This window comes from Hesperophylax consimilis, chromosome 5 (assembly GCF_061612785.1).
Source record: "Hesperophylax consimilis isolate HC1 chromosome 5, BYU_Hcon_1.0, whole genome shotgun sequence".
Lineage (NCBI taxonomy): Eukaryota > Metazoa > Arthropoda > Insecta > Trichoptera > Limnephilidae > Hesperophylax > Hesperophylax consimilis.
This window is the reverse complement of record NC_142840.1, coordinates 7,001,025-7,023,301: the sequence shown is the minus strand read 5'-3', so window position 1 is coordinate 7,023,301 and position 22,277 is coordinate 7,001,025. Positions and strand designations below refer to the sequence as shown.

Below are 22,277 nucleotides of genomic sequence, written 5' to 3'. Positions count from 1 at the left end.
TAAAAGCTTAGATTCAATTTGGTACTAATAAAAAATATCTTTAACTGGGATTCGAAAGAACCGGCAACGTTAGATTTTCTGTAGATTGACACGTGAAATTCAATCTTGAAGTAGATAGGTTATTTTGGACAAATTATTCTTTTTTCGACTGTTACAGCGTGAAATTAATAACAATTAAGTGATGTTTTTTAATAACACAAATGTTATATGTATGTGATGGTAAATATAAATCAAAGAAATCGACGTTTGTATTATGCCAAAAATGAATTCAAAATCTTAATTATTGTTGTTGTTAATCTCTGGGAATTATTATAATATTTTTTGATTGTATAAAGAAATTAAAAGTGAGCTGACAGTTTTCTTGCAGATTTTTTTTAAGAAAAGGAATGTGTTTTCAAAATTTCACACACATAATTTTTTAATTTTTTTACGCTTGGAGTAAAAAAATTTTTGTTTTTTTTTTTTAATTTTTTCATGTTTGAAATTAAAATACTACATTTAGTAAATATCAAAGTCTATTTCAAATACAAAAATCTAAAATGTGATTTTATCTAGTTTCTTAAAATGGTCTTTGTTTTAACGACATCTTAAAAAGAAATTTATAGCACATTTGAAATACCTCAAAAATATTTCGAAATTCGATGACAAATTTCATGTTTACACAACAGATAAACAACCCCCTTTGGCTGTGTAAAAAATTTATTTAACTTTCCATAAACTATTTCGTGTCAGTTTATATATTAGTAATGATTTCACATAGACGGTCTTTTATCAAATTAATAAAATTTTACAAGGTTTTTAGTAAAACTGTAAGTAAATACTAGAGAAAAAATTAAAACTTTTGCAGAAATACAATTACAAATTGATGGGGTTAATTTTAAGAGGAAGCTACAAGCCAAAAATGAGTATATTCTTGAAATACCTTATATTGTAGGTAATAGGCATTAAAATTGCTTGACAAACGGAGTCTAGAAACGCTCGATTTCACGCACGAAACCTGTTTTTATTTAGTTTGTAAAAAATTTATAAGAAAGCAAAAAAGCTAATCAAGTGAAACTGTCACTGATAATCTTAGCTATAATACTATATTTTTAAAAAGTTGTTCCATTACATTTATACTAGTTTATTAGTTGTTCATACATTTCTATTGAAATTTTTTTTATATATTTTTCATTTATATTTTTTATTGAGAAATTAATTTATTTATTTTTATTCTCTTCAAGCAAAACGATAGAACCTTCAATTTATCTAAAGCATATTTTTTGGTTTTCATAATGTATACCAATTCGATATAAAGATTAATAAAAATATTTATTTAGCACTAAGCTTAGCCTTACTTATTACTTTTTATATACGTTTGTCGAGAGAGGACAACAAAAATGCCCTGCCGATGTTGCAGTGCTTAATTTGGGATAAATTGTTATAGGTTTTTTTATTTCCCTTATTTCTAACATATTTTAATATTTTCATTTGAACCGTGAACACACTCCCAGCTAGGGAATGCAATCCCGCAAGAAAATGTCAATCCAGGTATTTGCGGGACTGAACAATCTTAGTCCCGCTGGATCCAGGTATTTGCGGGATCCAGTAGAGTGGACTTAGATATCTAATCAATCGTATAATAAAGACCTAATACCTCGATCTACCAACCTTATTTTTAGAGTTTTAAATTTATACCTATAATAAAACAAGTTCTTTGGGACATTTTAAATGATTTATTAATAGGTATACCTTTAGTTAGACATAGGTAAAGTTTAAGTCATAAATTGGCAAAGAATAAGATAAGACATAAATTTACATAACATATCCGCCTCGGAACAGACTTTGTCTAGTGAGGTGGGTAAAAGAAATCTATGTACACAAATGAAAATAAAATAAACGCCCGGATTGCCGGCACTGAAACTGAAACTGAACTGAAACTTACATTTAAATAATAACGTTCACACGATAAACAATATTCTTGTACAATGAGCATCATAAGTTTGACTAAACATTATTAAGGAAATAGCTTCGTAAAAAAGTTAGTATTAATTGTGTCATCTGATAAACGGCTTCTGATATTGGACACAAGGTAGCCAGCGGCTGAAAAAGCTCTTTCAGCTTCCACGCTGGAGAGTAACACGTATGAGCTGCGCTTCTCTGTAATCCCGCCAGTCCAGCGGGATCCCGCAAAATTTTCGACCGAGATTAGTCCCGCAAAATGTCTGCGGGATCTCGGTATTTTGGGATCCCGGTATACCGGGATTGCATTCCCTACTCCCAGCAATAGTGTGAGCTTTCTCACCACTGTACATGTATATTCCTTGGGCAGTTATGTTCATGTTAATTACGTTAGACTTATAAGCATGGCACAGATTGATTGGTTTTTTTTTATTACAAGTCTCAAAGCGGCAAATATTAATAGCCCAGCCGGGGCGCGAAGGCATTATAGCTGTAATTCTACATCATATCGTTTTTTCCACGAAGTTTTAAAAGTTCTATGTAAAATTAAATTATAATTAACAACTATCACGGAAATTTTTCCGAGAAATTCCCCTTTCCTGCGATACATGAAAGTTTAGCGGTAAATTTATGAAAAAAAAACTCGCCCCTAAAAATGTATATTATATCGAAAAGTTTGGACGGTTATTGGATATACTCCTATTACGTCTGAACCACTGACGCTATGGAAATTGGAATTTAAGAGATATGTAATTCAAAGTGTAAAAAAAGGTATTGCGTATTGAATACATTTCAATAAAAAAAACATGTGCGTGAATCAATTACGTACCTCTTAACGTAACTCTTGTGTTGCATTATACAAAGAAAAATGTTTTTTAAGCTGATACTGAAAATACTTTTATCTAATTTATAGGTAAGATCACACTCATTGAACATAGGTTTATCTTTTAAATGCGACCATCAGATATGTCGATCAAATTCATGGCACACACATACATAAAGTAAAGTAATGTGGATTGTAGATTTAATTCAATGTACACACACATAAACATAAAAAGAAGGAGATTTTAACTTCAAACTAGTAATATATTTCTTGAAACAAAAAAGTTTTGTTAAGTATGATAAGCTTCACCCTGGCGAAACACCATATTATAAAATTGACGCGTTGCTTGAATGGTAAGCCGTGTTTGTTGGCCAGATCTGAATATCCAGGTAGGTAATTTTCCACCTTTCTATTCCCCACCTCCTTTGCTACCTAAACTAATTCAGCCTTACAACATACCAAAATGTGGGATATTCAATTTTTAAACGTAAAATTTTTTGAAGTGAAACTTCTTTAGGCGCGTAATGAATTTTCTGGGACGGAGTAAAACCGAGTCAGGATCGACACGAAAATGCGGGTACCCCCACCACCGCTCACCGTTCACTGTCCCTCTCTCACCATATGCGCTTGTTGAGGTGGGGGAGCCGCTCACGAACGTTCTCTCCCGACACGGGACAACAATCGATGCAGTTTTTGCACGATTCATTAAGGATTTAAGTGCTCATGTATATATCTCGCACTTTAGTTACCATAACCCAATTATCACGACATTAGGAAATGATATTCATGAAATTGACAATGAAAATGGCACATGATTGGTAAATTGTCATTGTAATTTCTTTGTAATTTTTAATTGTAATATTGTTATTTATGTAATATTGTATACTTGTGAATAAATTGAAAATTTTTGGAACTATACATTAATCGAACGTCATTCATCTATAAGAAAATATTAGAAAAAGCAAATCCATGCTTCTTCGTTGAATTATTTAACCTCTAATTTTCAAACTAACCTAAGAGAGAAAATAGAGATGATGAAATGAAAATAGAGAGAGAGGAATACTAGAAGTTTCACTTCTGTCTTGCGTAGGCTTGACACACCCACTTTTTTTTTAAAAAAACTCCGCCCACTCTTACCCCTCCCTACTACTTCCACTATTCAATTGTAATCTACATTTAATTTTTGACTTTAGTATTTACTTGCTCCTGATGAGGTGAATATTGTTCATAAAACATGTAGAGGTTATATATTAAAGTAATGTAAACAAAGTTATTTGAGTTTTAATATAATAAATAATGACATCACAAAGAAGAAATTTTCTTCGAAAAAAAAAAATTAAATCTAAATCTCAACCTAAAAAGACTAATCGTTATTGGTCTATCTAATCGATTATTTGACTTAACTTGGTTTCAAAAATTCGTTTTGTTTATTTTATATGACAACAATATGTTAAGAATAATAATATTAAAATAAGAATATAGTTTATAGTATTTATAAAAAAAATATCAGGTAGTGACATAAATTTCAAGAAAGTTATTGAAAATAATAGTTATATTAAGTAAAAGTTTTGTTTAATATTTTTTTCTTATCTTCCATGCCTAATGTAAAAAAGGTTAACTATAGTATAAAACCTGATGACCAATCATGGAACTTGACATTGTCTTCTCCGTAGACTAGACTAGCAAGGGTGTCGTTTATAGAAAATGGCGGCACTGCCCTTTATCCCATTAACACTGCCTGAAAGTTATTATTCGTTATAGAAATACAGCATTACATTTACACAGTGTTAGTCAAAACGACTGATATTAGTCTCATAGGGTTTAAAATAATGATAAATTTGCGATTTAGTTCATTTTATTAACAGTACGTAATTACTTTGGTGAGATTTGAATGTTATTTAAACATCCAGGAGTAGGGTGTAAAGCATCGTTGTAGGATGAGTAGTCAGGTGCTTTATAATCTCGTTATTCCAAGCAATTCATGGCATGTGGGATAATTGGGCTTAAGTGAATCTCTAAATGATTTTGGTAAGGTAATGATATTGTTTATTTAGGCATTCTTATTCGAGTCGATGAACTAGCTTTCCGAATGCGCTTATTTTATTTTTTCATATGACTATGGTAAACAATTTCGCTTATAAGGTAATTGAATTTCTTAAATGTAAGCACGAAATGAACCTAGATTGAAAGCGGTGCTATATTTTTCTTCTAGTGTTTAGAAGTATTAATAGCGAATGATCAGCAAACCATCGTATTAATGCGTTTCACAGTGGAAGTTTATAGACATTTTTGTATACAACGTAGAGCTTAGATTGCGATATATATAATATAAAGAACTAAACGTGGAGCCTAGATTGCGAGATATGTATCATAAATAACTTATGTTAATATTCGATGACAATAAGCAATAAAGGAGAATAAAGTGACCAGTCGTTGGCTAAGTTGACATCGCTTTTGGGCCCCAACCAGACGTAGTGTGTTCAATTCCTCGGCTGGTTTAGTCCTCCATCATAACACAAGCAATATTTTCCCTTTAATGTGGTGGTAATAGAAGATTTTCAAATATTGTCAGGTTATTCGTAACCCAGGAAGTACATACCTAATTATGGGTAAAAATGGACATGGTATATAATCTAATGTATTTTACAAAGGATATACATACGAAAATATTGAATTTATCATGTAGAAATAATGGAAATAAGATTCAAATTAAATTCAAGCTTACAGGAAGAAAAAAAAGGCTGTCGAGAATACTGCATGTCTGAAGGTTGGTTGTAGTTATGCAAACTCTCCGAGAACAGATCCCTAGTTCAAATCAGTACCGTGATAATAAAAAAAAATTCAGTCATTTTTAAAATTTATTGAATACAATCTCTGTTTTTAAAGCAACAAAGAACGCATTTATAATATATTTTCATTGCTATTTTTCTAATTGTGTACAAATAGAGTAAAGTCATAAATATACATGATTAATTAAAATAACTTCATTCTCAAAGCAAAAACTTCAAAGCTTATTTGTGTTAACCACAAAATCAGCACAAAGAGTTAAGGACACATTGCGACTCCTGCTCACTAATGGTCCTCTGGGATTTATTTGCGGATATTACTCCAAGTTCTGGCTGTCTTTAGACTTACCTGTCATTACGTTATCCGAACTAACTGAATCGTTAATCTTCCATGGCGAAGATTAGTTTCCCGTGCAGCACTGGCGTTCACTTGCAATTAATTACCTACATACATGCACACATGGCTTCATTTGGAATTTAAGTACCATCGTAGCTTTCAATATAATCAATCAGTGTAGATTTCAATATTCGCTTTACAATTAATCATTAATTACTTATTACTCACTTCTCCCTTGATTTTATATGATATTCCTACCATATAAAATCAAGGTTGGACACAGTTTTCATAGTTTTGTTAACATTTACACATTTTTTCTCAATTTTATCAAACCGCAATCATACCTTTACAGTTATTATGGTGACTATTAAATCACAATCTTACCAATGCAGTGATTATTGTGATTATTACAATTACAAAGATATTATTATTGTGATTACGTGAATATTACAATCACAATCATACCATTAAAGTGATTATCGTGACTATTACAATCACAATCATACCATTATAGTGATTATCGTGACTACTACTATCACAAAGATACCATTAAAGTAATTGACATGAATATTAAAATTACAATCATACCATTATAGTGGTTATCGTAGCTATTACAATCACAATCATACCATTATAGTGATTATCGTGACTATTAATTTTTTTTTTTATAAACTTTATGTCCTGGTTAAATCTTCCCCATAGGAAAAACTAAACCCTTCCACACACTTTTCTACAAATGATCATCTAGTCAATCAACATTATGCAAGTGCATTATACACGGTGTCCGGAAACTCGTAGTACAAGCGAGAAACAGGAGAATCTATACCACATGGGGAACCCAAATAAACGTAAAGTTTTTTGATTTGAGCATTTTCATAAAAAAAAAAACAAAAAAAATATTTTTCGGCTATTTCAGGGTTAAAATTTTTTCGTCATTCGATCTGAGACGCCGACGCAACGGATAGGAATTATTATTAGCATAGGTAGATACTCACAATATGTAGCAATATTCCGATCTCCAATTCAAACACACAAACACGTCACATAAATTATTTTAATTATTCACCGTTAACTTCCAAGCACAGTTGGGTCTGTCTGATGATTGATTATCGCACTATTTGATTCATGTGGGAGTTAATTTTGACCTCGTCAAATGCATTAATGATAAGTCTCAAAATCAAAACATTAAAAACGTACAACTGTTTTCAAACACATCGAACGCATCGATGATAAATCTTAAAGTATCACTATCAAAACAATAATAACGCGTATTAAAAAAGAAAAAAATTTCGACCACAATTTGCTTTTATGTTTACATTAACGAGAAAACTTCTTAAAGCATAATGCAATGTAAACAATCACATGAATACGGCCACGTGCGGCGACCCATAAACCAAAACTGACCTACCTACTTACGATTTAAAAGAAATCTGCTTATCGTGCGTCTCTTTCCTTCATATGTTAGTTGAACCCAGAATACTAGAGAAGCTATATTTTGCTAATATGTCAGAGATAGGTATGAATTTTAGAACAACAGATGTTTTAACCCTGCAGAGCAGAAATATTTTATGATTACACCGGGTTAAATGAAGGGTGATTTCAAAATAATGCTTTAAATCCGGGTTTCTTTATTTGTTTTACCTTTAAATAGTTTTAATTAGTTGGGTGCTTTGATCTTCAGTAATAATTTATAAGAATTGTTTTTAAAAAAAAACAACTTCTGACTCGATTTACTCAAAAACGAAAGCTCAAATCAAAAAAAATTATACTTACTACAAAATCGACTCCAAATGTGATGTAGATTCACCAGTTTCCCGCTTGCACTACGAGTTTCCGGACACCGTGTATAAGCAAAATAAATACAAAACAATACAAGAACAACACGTCAACCCACCAGAGATAAAATGGGAAAATAATTCACTGACTCCAGATATTTTCATATCAGAGGGTTCGGCTCGGTAGAACTCCTAACAGGGCTTATAAATCCTACTGATCCCTCAACAAAAATATTTAAAAAAATCTTTCGTTATCCTACATGTATTCAAAATGACCGACTTTTGCATCTTTATATATAAATTTAAAAAAATATATATTATTATATTGATTATCTTGATTATTACGATAACAATCATAGTATAATATTTTATATTAACTGAATAATTTGCGAAATAACACAAATTAATTAAATTTTACTTACTAGCGCAAGCTGGGATATGATCTCGGGTCGAGACTCTTATCCCTCAACCACGGAGACCGTCAAATAAAATGCTTATTGTACATCCCAAAAGTCTTCAATTTAAACCCTTTACAGTGTAAACGTATTCCACAAAATAAAATAGAAGTTATTTGTTTTCTTCTTTAAATTTTACCTCAGAACCATTTGCAAAATTAATATGTTTACCTAATTGTTACGGAAGTGGTAGTAATAATAAAAATGATGAATGCGTTTTCAGTAGAGACAAATAATAATAAAACCGAACGAAATATCGGCGCGGTTGCCAAAACTAAATCACAGTTTGTAACTCACTGACTGAAATTGTGTATTGGCAATATCTATGGATTCCCGTGAGAAATAGATATATGGAGATACAGTCTCAAAATTTATTCAACTGAAGATTATGCATTAGTTGCCAGGAAACACCGAAATTTGATATGATTTTAGCTTGGATAGCGGGTACTTTCTGCATTATATTAGATTGATTTTATTTACAGATCGCACATTGTAATCTTTTTAAGTAATCATATTGCATTAAACATGTTCCATTAATTTTACTTTTATTAAGTGGGTAGAGTAGGTGGTAATTTTTTTTGACAAATGGAGTTTCCACTGTTTCCAGTGAGAGTAAACAATAGGTGTGCGGTAAGTTTTTAGATTCTCACGGCCAAAAGCATTTTTGTTGTTTGTTTTTGGGGTGTTATGCCGTGTTGCGCTAACTCCTTCTTTAGCCGACGTTTCGGAAAGCGTTGCAGTGTCCATCATCAGGGCAGATCCGGTAGATCCGAAGATGTGTAAATTTTGGTTGTCGAGTTTGTGCTTATTTATTTGTGGCCTGGGCCCGTCCAAATGCGAAATGCCAACGGAAGTGGCGACATCTTGTGTCGAATTCTGAAAGCACAGTATTTATGATAGCCTGGGGCCCATCCAAGTGCGAAATGCCAACGGAAGTGGCGCCATCTTGTGGTGAATTCTAAAATTAGAAAACCGATTGACAGCGGTTAGAGTAGATGTACCCAGTATCAAGGTATAAATGCAATGGTTTTATATTGTATTATTATATGGTATTGGAGTATACTTAGACATGTTATTTGCGTTTAGCTTTGGTGTAGCCGTCAATTACCGGATACCAAGAGCTGTTGAGCTTAGCTCCGTCGTCTCTATTGATATTAAATGGATTTTTGTAAATTTCAATTGCCTCCATAATCAGGCGTGATCTATAAGTTTTGGGTCTTCCCAGGACCTCGGGAGCAAATCCAAAGTAATGGCCGGTTTCAATTAAGTGTTCGGCGATTGCCGATTTATCAAGGTGGCCAAGTTTACAAGCACGAAAATGTTCTGCTATCCTTTTGGAAATCGTCCGCTCTGTCTGGCCTATATAAACTTTGTCACAACCAGAGCAGCTGAGTTTGTACACTCCATCTGCTTCCAGAGGAAACTTAGTCTTTGCAGACCTCAGTAGGTCTTGGATTTTGGTGGTGGTTCCGAAGACAGTTTTGATGTTTTCTTTTCTCAACAGCCTGGCAAATCTGTCTGTGACATTGTGAACGAAAGGCAGGAAAGCACAGCCTTTTGAGTCTTGTTCAACTCTGTCTTCGTTTGTTGTAGATTTGGCTCTTAAAATTTGCCTAGTCTGACTTGCCGGGTAACCGTTGCGCTCCAGTGCATCGGTCAGTTTTATAAGTTCTGCTCCAAGTTTTGTTTCTTCACATATTCTGGTCGCTCGGGTCACCAACGTACGGATAAGTCCTCTCTTCTGCGCTGGGTGGTGGTGCGAATCAGCGTGTAAGTATCGATTCGTATGAGTTGGTTTCCTATATACGGTATGTCCTAGGCTACCATCGTGTTTTCGCATCACCTCCACATCTAGAAAAGGCAGGATTTTATCTTGGTTTTCCAGCTCCATTGTGAACTTAATTTTGCTGTGGAGAGAATTAAGATGTTGCCACTTCCGTTGGCATTTCGCACTTGGACAGGCCCAGGCCACAAATAAATAAGCACAAACTCGACAACCAAAATTTACACATCTTCGGATCTACCGGATCTGCCCTGATGATGGACACTGCAACGCTGTCCGAAACGTCGGCTAAAGAAGGAGTTATCGCAACACGGCATAACAGCCCAAAAACAAACAACAAAAATAGGTGTGCGTTTTGATGGCCGGTTCAAATCCCGGCGTGCATAAATAAATTTAATTTTAATAATTTGTGTTATTTCACAAGTTACTCATTTATAATAATATATAGGTTATTTGCGGCACGTTCTAGAGTGGAAGACACTCTCAGTATCGCCCTGGTTGACCACCATTTTGAATTGAAATGTTGCTTGAAATGGCTTTGGCCGTGTTTGGTGACCAGATCGGAATAGCCAGGTACTTTCCCACCTTTCTCTTCCCCTCCTCGCCACATTCAGATATTTTTAAAATACAATAGATACTTATTTAGGAAGAGGGTGGATTTTTTAAGGGTTCTTCCATCACTTTAGAGAAGAGAGGGTAAATGTAATTTTCGGATGGATAGTAATCTTGGCAGACAATATTTCCGATTTACCTCGTTAAAATGTGATTTGATATCTGGCTGCATTTCACTATTTTTTATCGTATTACAAAATCTAAAAAGTTATACGAATCTGTCTTTTAATCTAACTTGACGTTCTTTAAAACCGTTTATTTCAAAAAACTTACTTCAAGTGAATCACGGTGAGCGTGTTGCAAGTAAAACATCTCGCTTGTAGCAATTGCTGAATGCTGGGCACAAAGAAAACCTTATTTGCACTTTACTTTTGTATTCGGTTTAAAAAATGAAAAAGTCCAGTCGCAGGTACACGAGATAAGAAAGTGGCAAGGCGTTATGTCTGTCTACTTTCAAGTATAGATTTCGTGCACTTGGTAAAAATGCTGCATTTAAATTGCTTTAACCGAACTCCACCATTCAAATACTAAAAATCCTCGATTGTGAGATATGCGAGGGTTGTGTGAAAAGTGTGCTACTTTTTTCAGATGGCGTCGCGCTGGAAAGTATAATTGCATGAAAAAAACAATGCATGACATTTAACATTTCAATTAGATGCGATGTAGTTGGCGTTGTAGTACCTAGTAGGTAGCGTTTGATATCTAGTCATCATCACTTTTGCATGGAATGAAAAACATTTCTTAAGTGCTAGTTCAGACACGGCGGGAACCGCGCGGTTTGAGAATCGCGCGGGAACCGCGTGGGTCTTATTTACGCAGGTATTTATATCAGGTATAAGTGCTAGTTCAGACACGGCGGGAACCGCGCGGTTTGAGAATCGCGCGGGAACCGCGTGGGTCTTATTTACGCAGGTATTTATATAATCATTCAGACATAATCGCGCGGTTAGTCCAACCTCGCGATTACCGCCACTCAACCGCTAGAAAATAGAATCGTGCGGCGCCCACGCGGTTTTATTACTATGGAGATCTTCCTCAGCGTTCAGTAGCGTTGCGGGCACCGCGCAATATAATAAATATCTTACCTCAAAGTTACTACGAGTTTTTCTTCTGGTGACACGCTTGCCCTCATATGTGTTTCAGAGCTCGAAATATCTTCCCTGATTAGTTTAATTAGTTCATCAAAAGATTTTATTGACATTCTTCAATAGTCAAAAAATTTCCTCTCAAACATTCTTAAATTGGGATATAGCGTTACGAATTGGCCATGTGTCAGTCAAACCCTTAATATTGGATGCACCCAATACTGCCTTTTCCTTCTTTTCTTTATTTTTTTCTGGAGCAGCCACAGACACGCTAGTTCCTCTTCGACTTCCATCTTGAAACTGATCGCTAATCGCTAACTAACCGCCGATGTTTGAACAGTCGACATTTTTGCGGTTCAAACCGTGCGATTTTATCAATCGCGCGGTTATCGCCGTGTCTGAACAGGCCCTAATAATCATTCAGACATAATCGCGTGGTTAGTCCAACCTCGCGATTACCGCCACTCAACCGCTATAAAATAGAATCGTGCGGCGCCCACGCGGTTTTATTACTATGGAGATCTTCCTCAGCGTTCAGTAGCGTTGCGGGCACCGCGCGATCAACACATCACAACGAGAGCACGCCTGAGCTAGCTATGGATCGCTTCGACACAGAGTTATTTATTGATGAAGTGGAGAAAAGACCTGTAATATGGAATCTTCAGTGTGCGGATTATTCGGATAAAATTGCAAAGAACCGAGTATGGCAAGAGTTGGTGGAAATATTTGGAAATGGTGAAGACACGTTGGAAAAAAAGGCTATTTTAGTTAAGAAAAATTTATTGACATTATTATATTTTTGAATCTTGCCATGAAACACTCCCTTCGTTCACGAAGTAATGAGTGAATTTATCTCTGATATTTAAAGATGACGGTGCCCCTTTTTCCTGCATGCAAGGTATTGAGACTAGTCATTGGTGCAGTATATAAAGTATCTTTATATTTTATACCATCTCTACTCCTCACATAGTTGTGTAGAACGCAACAGGCTTTTATTATGTCTTCGGCAAAGTCTATTTTCACATTTATAGGCCTATGAAAGATTAGATTTGATTATTAAAGATTTGTTAGCCAAAATACCAAAAGTGCACTCAATGTTACGTCGGGCTCTCGATAACCTATAGTTAAAAATCCTTTTTTCATGTGATAAACATTTCCCTGCATATATGGTCGCATTAAATTTTCTGATAAACCGAAGGCTTCATCTCCAACTATGACATAAGGCAGTAGTGTTGAATCTATATTAGATATTGGTTTAGGTTGTGGTATATTTAATGATTATTCTATCAGTCGTTTATAAAATAAAGAATTTTTGAATATTGCGGAATCACTGCTTTTGCCATAAGCCCCAATGTCAACATAAGTAAAGCAATAATTGGCATCGCAAACTGCTAAGAGCACTATAGAAAAGAAATGTTTGTAGTTATGATACAATGATCCCGAATCGACAGGCTTTATAACTCGGATATGCTTGCCGTCTTTAGCACCAATGCAATTTGGAAAATTCGCATATCTCTCAAACTCTTGAGCTATTCTCTTCCAAAAATCTTCGGTTGGTTCGGCCATAACTTTTCTAACCAACTTTTTTAACAACGATTTACACACTTCACGGACAATTTCTGTAATCGTAGATTTTCCAAGGCGATAGTTGTAGCTTAATTCTCCAAATGAACAACCCGTACCAAGATACCTAAAACAAGAAAATTAATAATGACATTATTTTCAGGTACAATACACCAAAAAAAATGGAAAACCATACTGGATTGTTACAATAAAGAATACAAAAAAGGGAAAACAACTCCTTCCGGTTCAGGTGCTCGTAAAGGAGTCCAATATATGTATTTTTCAAGGCTTTCTTTCCTGCAGAAGAGTGTAGACAACGATGAAACTACTAATAGTATGAATGAACAGTCAAATGTAATAATAGACGAAGACAATAATGAGACACATCAATTAAACGCCAATGCAACCGAAGCCACTGAAGTAGGTCCCCCTAAACGAAAGAAAAGAAATATACCAGAAGAACGAATAAGTGATTTAATTTAAAAAAGCATTGAGTCACGACAAAGTTTTGAAAAAGGACTTAAAGAAAATAATATTTCCAGACAAGATGACGATAAACTTTTTTGTTTATCGTTATACAAAGAACTGAAAAAAGTACCAGAAAATTGAAAAGGACCAAAATTGAATTGCTTCAAGTTATACAAAAAAGACAAGCTTTACCAGCCTCTGTTTGCATCAGTGCTCACCAGATAATACCTACCTAATACATCGTATTGGCAAAATCAACAGTATACAACTCCGCAAGGATATTTTACTACAAATGGATCAACTTCTGCTGTTATTCCGCCTGGGTCACCATCGCCATCATCTCAATATAGTACTGCCTCGCAGTCTTCTACAATAATAGAAAATATATATGCTGATTTTAATGAACAATAAATAAATATCTTACCTCAAAGTTACTACGAGTTTTTTTTCTGGTGACACGCTTGCCCTCATATGTGTTTCAGAGCTCGAAATATCTTCCCTGATTAGTTTAATCAGTTCATCAAAAGATTTTATTGACATTCTTAAATAGTCAAAAAATTTCCTCTCAAATATTTTTAAATTGGGATATAGCGTTACGAATTGGCCATGTGTCAGTCGATCCCTTAATATTGGATGCATCCAATACTGCCTTTTCCTTCTTTTCTTTATTTTTTCTGGAGCAGCCACAGACACGCTAGTTCCTCTTCGACTTCCATCTTGAAACTGATCGCTAATCGCTAACTAACCGCCGATGTTTGAACAGTCAACATTTTTGCGGTTCAAACCGCGCGATTTTATCAATCGCGCGGTTATCGCCGTGTCTGAATAGGCCCTTTAAACTTACGGGGATAATCGCGCGGTTCCTGAATCGCGCACTTCCCGCGCGGGTATTATTTACTTGAGCATCTTCATAATCATTCCGACGTAACCGCGCGGTTATTAATATCGCGCGGTTACCGCCACTCAACCGCTAGAAAATATAATTGTGCGCCGCCCGCACGATTCTGTTATTTTGGAGAATGGAGACCCCCGAGAGCGTTCAGTTGAGTTGCGGGCTCCACGCGGTTCGGACGTCACAACGCCACGAGCTCGCATTGGATCGTTTCGACACTGAATTATTTACAGATGAATAATAATAATAAGTTTTTAATATCCGAACACCAATCGCTTACTAACTGCCGCTGTCTGAATACCATGGCAAAATTTTGAAGTTCAAACCGCATGGTTTGAAATCGTACGGTTCCCGCGTTCTCGCTGAACGATCACTTGGGGAAAATCTAAAAAAGAATTTTTTTATGATAACATTTTCAAAACTTTCAAACATACCATTTGAAAAAAAAAATACTTTGCGTAAGCAAAGTTTGAATGCTAAGTTGGTAATAATAAGCTAAATGTCTTGTTTCTTGTTGCCAAAATTTGTTGGTTTTTATTTTCTCTCACTTGATTTGCAGAACTTAAGCTGGGCACACAGCTGTGTCCGCATCGCTCTCTTTGTTGTGCTGAATGGAGCAAAATTATCATCCCCTGGGGTGGGTGTGGGGAGGGGGTGGTCTTCTTGAAAAAGGGTGAAATGGTTGAGGGTGGCAGCAGAGCACGTATAATAGGAGGTTGAATTGGAACAAGTTAGCGATTTCGTTTAAACAATAGCCCGAGGTGGAACCCGTCCAAAGCAGATCTTCGTGAAACAGGTTTTGCTGAGTTAAGGTTTGGATGCCAAATATTTTTTCTTTTTTCGGAGAATGGAGAAATTTGAAGAAATTACGTGTAAGTAGATTTTAGAAATATCCTATTGTGATGCATTCCATTGTGACGAAAACCGTTTTTGGAGAAATGCATCAAGTTGAGTACGAACATGTTTTCTTACTTCTTTGATTTTGTTATAATTCTCTAACATGATGTAGCGTGAGAATAATACAATATTTTTAAAAGAAATCATCATTTTTACTGTCAAAATACTGTAATGTAAGAGCGATAAGACTTATGGTTTACCTGTGATTGTATTTCAGTGTTGGTTTAAAAGAAAATGGTTGAATTTAAGAGAAAGATGGGACACTATACATTTCGACTGCCCAAAATTTATTGAAATTATTAATAGTTTTTTTCTAACTTTGTTAATTTTTCCCACACCTAAATTTACAAACCGTGAGCACAATAATTGCGAAAAAAACCTGGAATTTGTTTGACAATTCGTATCCCCATATCTTCTCACTACTGCATTGTCAAAGGTAGGTATTCTAAATATGCTATCGACGGTAAATCGGACGATTCAATTTAAATTTTCAGCAAAGTGTCTCCCCCACATTGGATACAGGCGATATCCACATGGCGAGGGCAATACTAACATTGGATATTGGGACCAGCGAACAGGGAACGGAGAACAGAGAACAAGGGGATATACTGACCCGACCTCAAATCAATAACAATAACTGCGGTCGGGTCATCACGACTTGATTTTTTGCCTCAATTCCATTTGAATTCGGATTCTTTCCCATCCGAATGGGATTCCGCATGGAAATTGATTTCAATTTTGCTTTGTAAGGCTTAAACGGTAATAAAATCGCCCGAGTAAAAGGAGTCGAATAATTTGCTAATATATCCGAAGGTATTATCGCTTCCGATTTACGGATATGTGTTTGTATTACGATAACATTGTTTTTTATATGATTGGAATATTTTAGAGGCGAAAATATCAGTAGGAAGTTTTAGACAGCTTGCACTAAACTTTTATGTAGGTAAAATACAACAGTTTACGAGCATCACACTATACAAGCATTTTGATAAGATCGCTTTTGAAAATCCATTTTTTTACATTACATTACTTACATAATATAAAAATGAGAAACTGTCTCACTATTGACGTAAATTATGATATTAGCTATCGCCTGAAAAATGATTAAAAATTCTTGATATTGATGCGGAATTACTACTAAGGAATGTCTAATATACACTTGTAAATAATAATATCATTGTGACGTCAAATTTGATTAAGTAGAAAAATAACATTATAAATTTTGAGTTTTCATGTATATTATTTTTCACGAAAGTTTCCATTTAAATGTATTATACGGTGATCTCTGCAATAGAGAAAAAGGGTCCTTAAATTACTGCAAGAATTTAAAATACGCCGGAAAACAATAATTATAAAGTGTATAAAAAATTGTAGTTAATATTTGGCCTCTTTCTGGAACTGAAATTCTCACCACACTTCACAAACTCAAATAATATGCTCAAAATCACTATAAATAAGTCTTTAATCAGTTACAATAAAAATTCTTACACATCATGGAAACAATTAAAAAAAATTAAGATGCTTACCTACATTATGTCTTACATTGTAAATATGAAAGTAAGTTCTCCAATATTATGAATTTGTGTTGCATTACCTATTGCATATGAACTAAGCCTCTCAATTTGACTGTCCTAAAATGGGAAACTTTCCCATTTGGACAGTCAAAGCTTCATTATTCGGTAACTGTATTTTTTTATATTTAATAAATAAATAAAATGTTTAACTAAAAGTTTAAAAAATATTTAGTAAGTTTACCACTGGATTTCCTACACATTCGCTGTTAATTAAGCCGAAGCTCTCATAAATGTATAAAAACGAACAAACAATAACACAATAAAAAAGAATATTTGGTTTCGGTGAACTGAAGGTTATACTCGTTATTCCGTCAACATGTTCTCCAGATTGAAGTTAGCATATCCGAGATGGCTCCGAGGCAGTTATAAATTAAAAATGTAAATAGGGTAATAGCAATAGCCTCCGCAGCGGCTTGGAAGATTGAGAAAAAATTGCAAGGAAGCGGCTCAAGGAGCTCTTTTGGAAAATGTTGATTAATTTTTCCTCAAATCCATTTATAAAGATTCAAAACCGCTGAAATGGAAATCTTAATTTCGCCCGCTCCAAAAATTAATTGAATTTAGTTAAAAAATCTAAATTTACACGAAAAATTATTTTTTTACATCGTTGAACTTGAAATAAAATTGAGTTTTGAACATGTTTTTAAGACACATTGATTAATTGATGATATGTGTTTGAAAAAAGCCAGTCAAGTGAATAAATAAACTAATTTATGCTAAATTCATATATTAGATAATCCCTAACAGAGGGTCACGTCACATGTTGTCATGAATTCTTCCACACCTATTTTCTCCTCCGCGTTAAAACGAAAAAGAATGAAAATTCCAGAATGTTGAATGTTTCCAATATTACAATTAAATAATGTGGGTGATTAAAGATTATCACACATGAAAAGTATTGCTAATTTATTAGGAATCTCTTCAAATTATACCTAATCTGGTTAAAATCGGATGACAGCCCCTTAACAAATGAATCGGTAGGTTTCTATAAATAGATAATTTTCCTGTTAAACTTTTAATAAACGACTTCATAAAAATCATTATATTTTCAAATTTCGTCATTATATATTATCAAGGCAAATGCAGGTACCTACATGAACACGTCTTTAGATATATTACGAATGTACTAAAAATTTATCAGGAAAATGCCTGCAATCCCGTTTTAAACCACATTTAGAATAATTTGGAGAGATTTTTGATAAATCAACAATAATAGTTTTCTTCCGTGCAATAATCAAATTTTCTGAGGTACTTAAGTGGAAAACAAAGGTAATCATTTAATGGTCTGTATTCATTTTTGAACCGAAACGTGAGCCGAGCCAGGTCTTACGGGAAAGGAACTAAGCAACTATAAGCAGCGTTTTACGTCATTTGCCATTCCTTTTCCATAAATTGAGATTCAGCTCGGAAGTCAGCTCGCATATGTATACGTTGCACTATACTTTTCACGTGTATACGTTATAAAAACATCTGGCTAACCACAAATACTGTAGTATCTAAAATAACCAAATCAGTTAAATTCTTTATTTATTTATCATAAATAGAAACAATATTCTTTTGAACTTTAAAAACTTAAACTTTATTTCAACTATAAACAACGTTATTATTCTCATTATTTGTAATTCATTTTGACGTTGTTCAAATAATAACTGAAAACAACACAAAAATAGTGATTACTAATTGAAAATATTTTCATAGCTGCGCTTCAACGATGCATTAAATTATTTGTGTTTTACCTTTGAAAATTATTTTCATTCTGTATTTATAATGAATTTATTTATTTGAATTATGCACTCATAGCTTATCTAAATGGATGGATTAAGCTCGTTGGAGCGAAGTAGACAGGTGACATTGTTGTACCTATTTTTCCAGTATTTCAATCAAAGATGCTCTGATAAACGAGATTCAATGACAATAATCCACTCAAATAATTTTTAAAGGTTTGACGGCCTCCGTGGTCGAGGGGTAAATCTCTCGACTATCAATCCGAAGGTCGCGGGTTCAAATCCTGGCGTGCGCCAATACTTTTTTGTTGTTGATAACTTTATTTATTGGATGATTTTTATAGCGCCACTTTTGTGAGATATCACCTCAGGTGCGATTTCCAGTTAATGCAGATATTACAAAAAAAGTATAAATATTACAAATTGAAATTGAAATTAAGTTAAATAAAATGAAGTACGGAAACAGGTTACACGAAGATGGAGAATCTGCTGCAAGAATCCTAGGTGGTGAGGAAACTGGACCAGCTGCTACAGCGAGAGAGTGCACCGCGTCCACCAACAGTGCCAGCACGAGGTTCGTCATCCGTCCAGGTATGTGTCTGCTGCTAATAGAGCGCTGACACAATGTCCTCTCATGGATTCCAGACCTTGGCAGCACCGCTGTGACATTCGACGAAGATAGAGGATGGAGACTCTGCAGCAAGAATCCTAGGTGGTGAGGAAACTGGGTCAGCTGCTGCAGCGAAAGAGTGCACCGCGCCCACCAACAGTGCCAGCACGAGGTTCGTCATCTGTCCAGGTATGTATCTGCTGCTAATTAAGCGCTGTCACAGTATCCTCACATAGATAAAAAAAACCTTGGCAGCACCGCTGCGACGTTCGGCAAGCCCCTCTTCTTGTACACTTGTTCCTGGTGATTATGTTAGTGGTGCATTGTCCCGGCATTGTCCAAGGCGACGGACGGGATAATAAATTACCCTGGGCACTTGTTAGGGCTTTCAGAGTTTCCAAGAATTCCATTGAAAATATCTGGCGTACCTACAGTCACAATTTATTCATTTACACGCCCTTAAATCATAGTCAAATTTATTTTAATGTAGGTTGGTCCCTTGAGGTGATTTTCTCACGAAAACGGCGCTATACGAATAATCCAATCATTATTACTATCAACATATAAAAAAAATGCACCCGTACGGCCTTAACGGCCGCAATTTAACTGATTTTAGGTGTGGTATAGCATGTGGTATACATGCTTCGTGGTCGATGGGTAAAGCTCTGGACTAGAAAGCTGGAGGTCGCAGGTTCAAATCCCGGGTGCACAAATAAATTTATTTGAATGGTTTTTTTTATTTCACAAATTACTCCGCAAGTATTCAAAATAATATATAGAATATTTTGGCACGTCCTGGAGTGGAAGACACTCCCAGTATCGCCCTGGCGTAAGACTACCACTCAGAAATAAAAAAAGTTGCTTCATATGGTTTTAGCCATGTTTGGTGACTAGATCTGAATAGCTAAGTATTCTACCCAACTTACTCTTGCCCATCTCCTTTCCCTCCCCACTATCTTAAGCCTTACAACATACCCCAATTGTGGATCCCATAGTTTCCCTTGGTCAGACGGTTGGGTGCAGTTATGATTCTTGTGTCGTATTCATATTTGAAAAAAGCCCTAGTGGCAGGGCTTATTCTATTCGTTTCATCCTTAAGCTAGTTCCGAAGAGTACCTATCTAGTATGTGTTCTTGGTTGAACTCCTCGGCTGTAGAATAAATTACGAGTACAGATCATATCAGATTTCGTTTCCTTTATCATATTTTAGGAATCTTGAAGATCTCAATGCACTTACTTGCGCCCTTGAGGTGATTTTTCACAAAAACGGCGCTCTACAAATTATCCAATTATTATTATTATTATTATTATTATTACTAACCTCTCTAAAAAGCTGTTCCATATAAGTACGACAGTTGTCGTAGTTTGTGAGGGAAACATGCTTATGGAAGGTTATATTGAATAAACCCAAAATTGGCTACATAATCATTACCCCGTTAAACTACCGGAAAAACAATCCCAATTATTGTTAAACAGCCGCCTCATGAATTTTAAAACAGCGGGTAAAATTCAATACATTGCACAAACATAATTTTGACCTCGGGCGTTTTATTGTACACAATACAATTTGGTTGCGATGTTCATTAGTTTGATAAATAAATAACATTTGGGAAAATTTGGTTATTTGCGAAAACAAAGCAGCAATGGCACATTTCAATGACGTGTTCCCTCATTGGATATAATGAATTATCAATCATTGTCGCACATTGCTTATTTATGAATTGATTGTTTCATTAACACAAAATGTGTAATGGATAAAATTGAATACAAAATTGATTGATGATCTCCATCAAATGTCTTTGATTGGATACCTAAATACCTACGCATAGAATCACATGCATGTTTTATCTTTTTTATCTTGTGAAACGTGTAGAGAAACTATTTAATTTTTATTTTTGGAAAACCTTAATAAGTAAAACCTCCAAACTTGACGGGGCTTTGCTGTATCATACATAAATATAACATTCCTGTTTAATGATATTAATGTTTATAAGAAAAGGTTTCTTATGCACAGCACAAAGGATAACAAATTATTATAAGCAATAATTAGTCGCCTGAAATATCCATAAATGGCGTATGGTCAGATGCACTGGGCCACTGAGCTACGTCTACGGTCACTGAGCTACGTACAGAGCACCTGACCGGACATCTGAGGGTGCGGGTTCAATTCCCGTCGGCGGCATTTATATATAGGCGACTAATTATTCCTTATAAATTTTTTTTATAAATATAGCACCTAATTAAAATATACGTTTAGAAAAATGAAGATAATGTGTGTAGTTCTTCGAAGTACAATTATGCTTAGCCGAAGTATGATACAGTTAAATATGACCGAAAGGGATATGGTCGAATTAAATCAGTGCTAGAGAAAAGTGCGGTCCTGGGTTCGAATCCTTGTTGCGACCGAATCTTTTTCGGATTTTTCTATTTTAAATTTTAATTTAAGAGTTGCTGATATTGCCTTAAATCATTTAATTTATTTGTAACACTTTTTCTTTCCGGTAACAAGAAACAAGCTCGTATCGATGTTCATTCATGGTGAGGTTTTAAATAGTTATTTATTTTTACTCTTTTAGATTGCACTTCCTACGATGTCATCATGAATTTCATTATAAAGTTGAACGTGATAATTTCACTTCCTGTCGGAAATAAATGGAACGGTTTTACTAAGCTTAACGTCCCGCGTTTAATTTATTCGCAGTGACAAATTAATTGGTTGCATTTTTGCATTTAACGGTCTTTGTGAACGTGTCCAAAAGAATAAAAAGCAATTGCTATGTTGCTGCCGATGTCATATTCATCTTGACGTAGTATTTATTCAGGGCGTTGTAAATAGACATTGCAAATAAATAATTGTTAATTATGTTGAGCAACATTCCAAATGTCGGCACGTTATATTGACGACCGTCAAAGTGAAACGCAAAATATTAATATTTTTTAGCTAATTTAATA

The 22,277-nt window shown here is 34.7% G+C and overlaps 1 pseudogene; it reads left to right on the top strand.

The window, feature by feature from the left end:
• Positions 1 to 12,193: 12,193 nt before the first annotated feature.
• Positions 12,194 to 13,864, top strand: LOC149423463 (uncharacterized; annotated as a pseudogene).
• Positions 13,865 to 22,277: the final 8,413 nt, after the last annotated feature.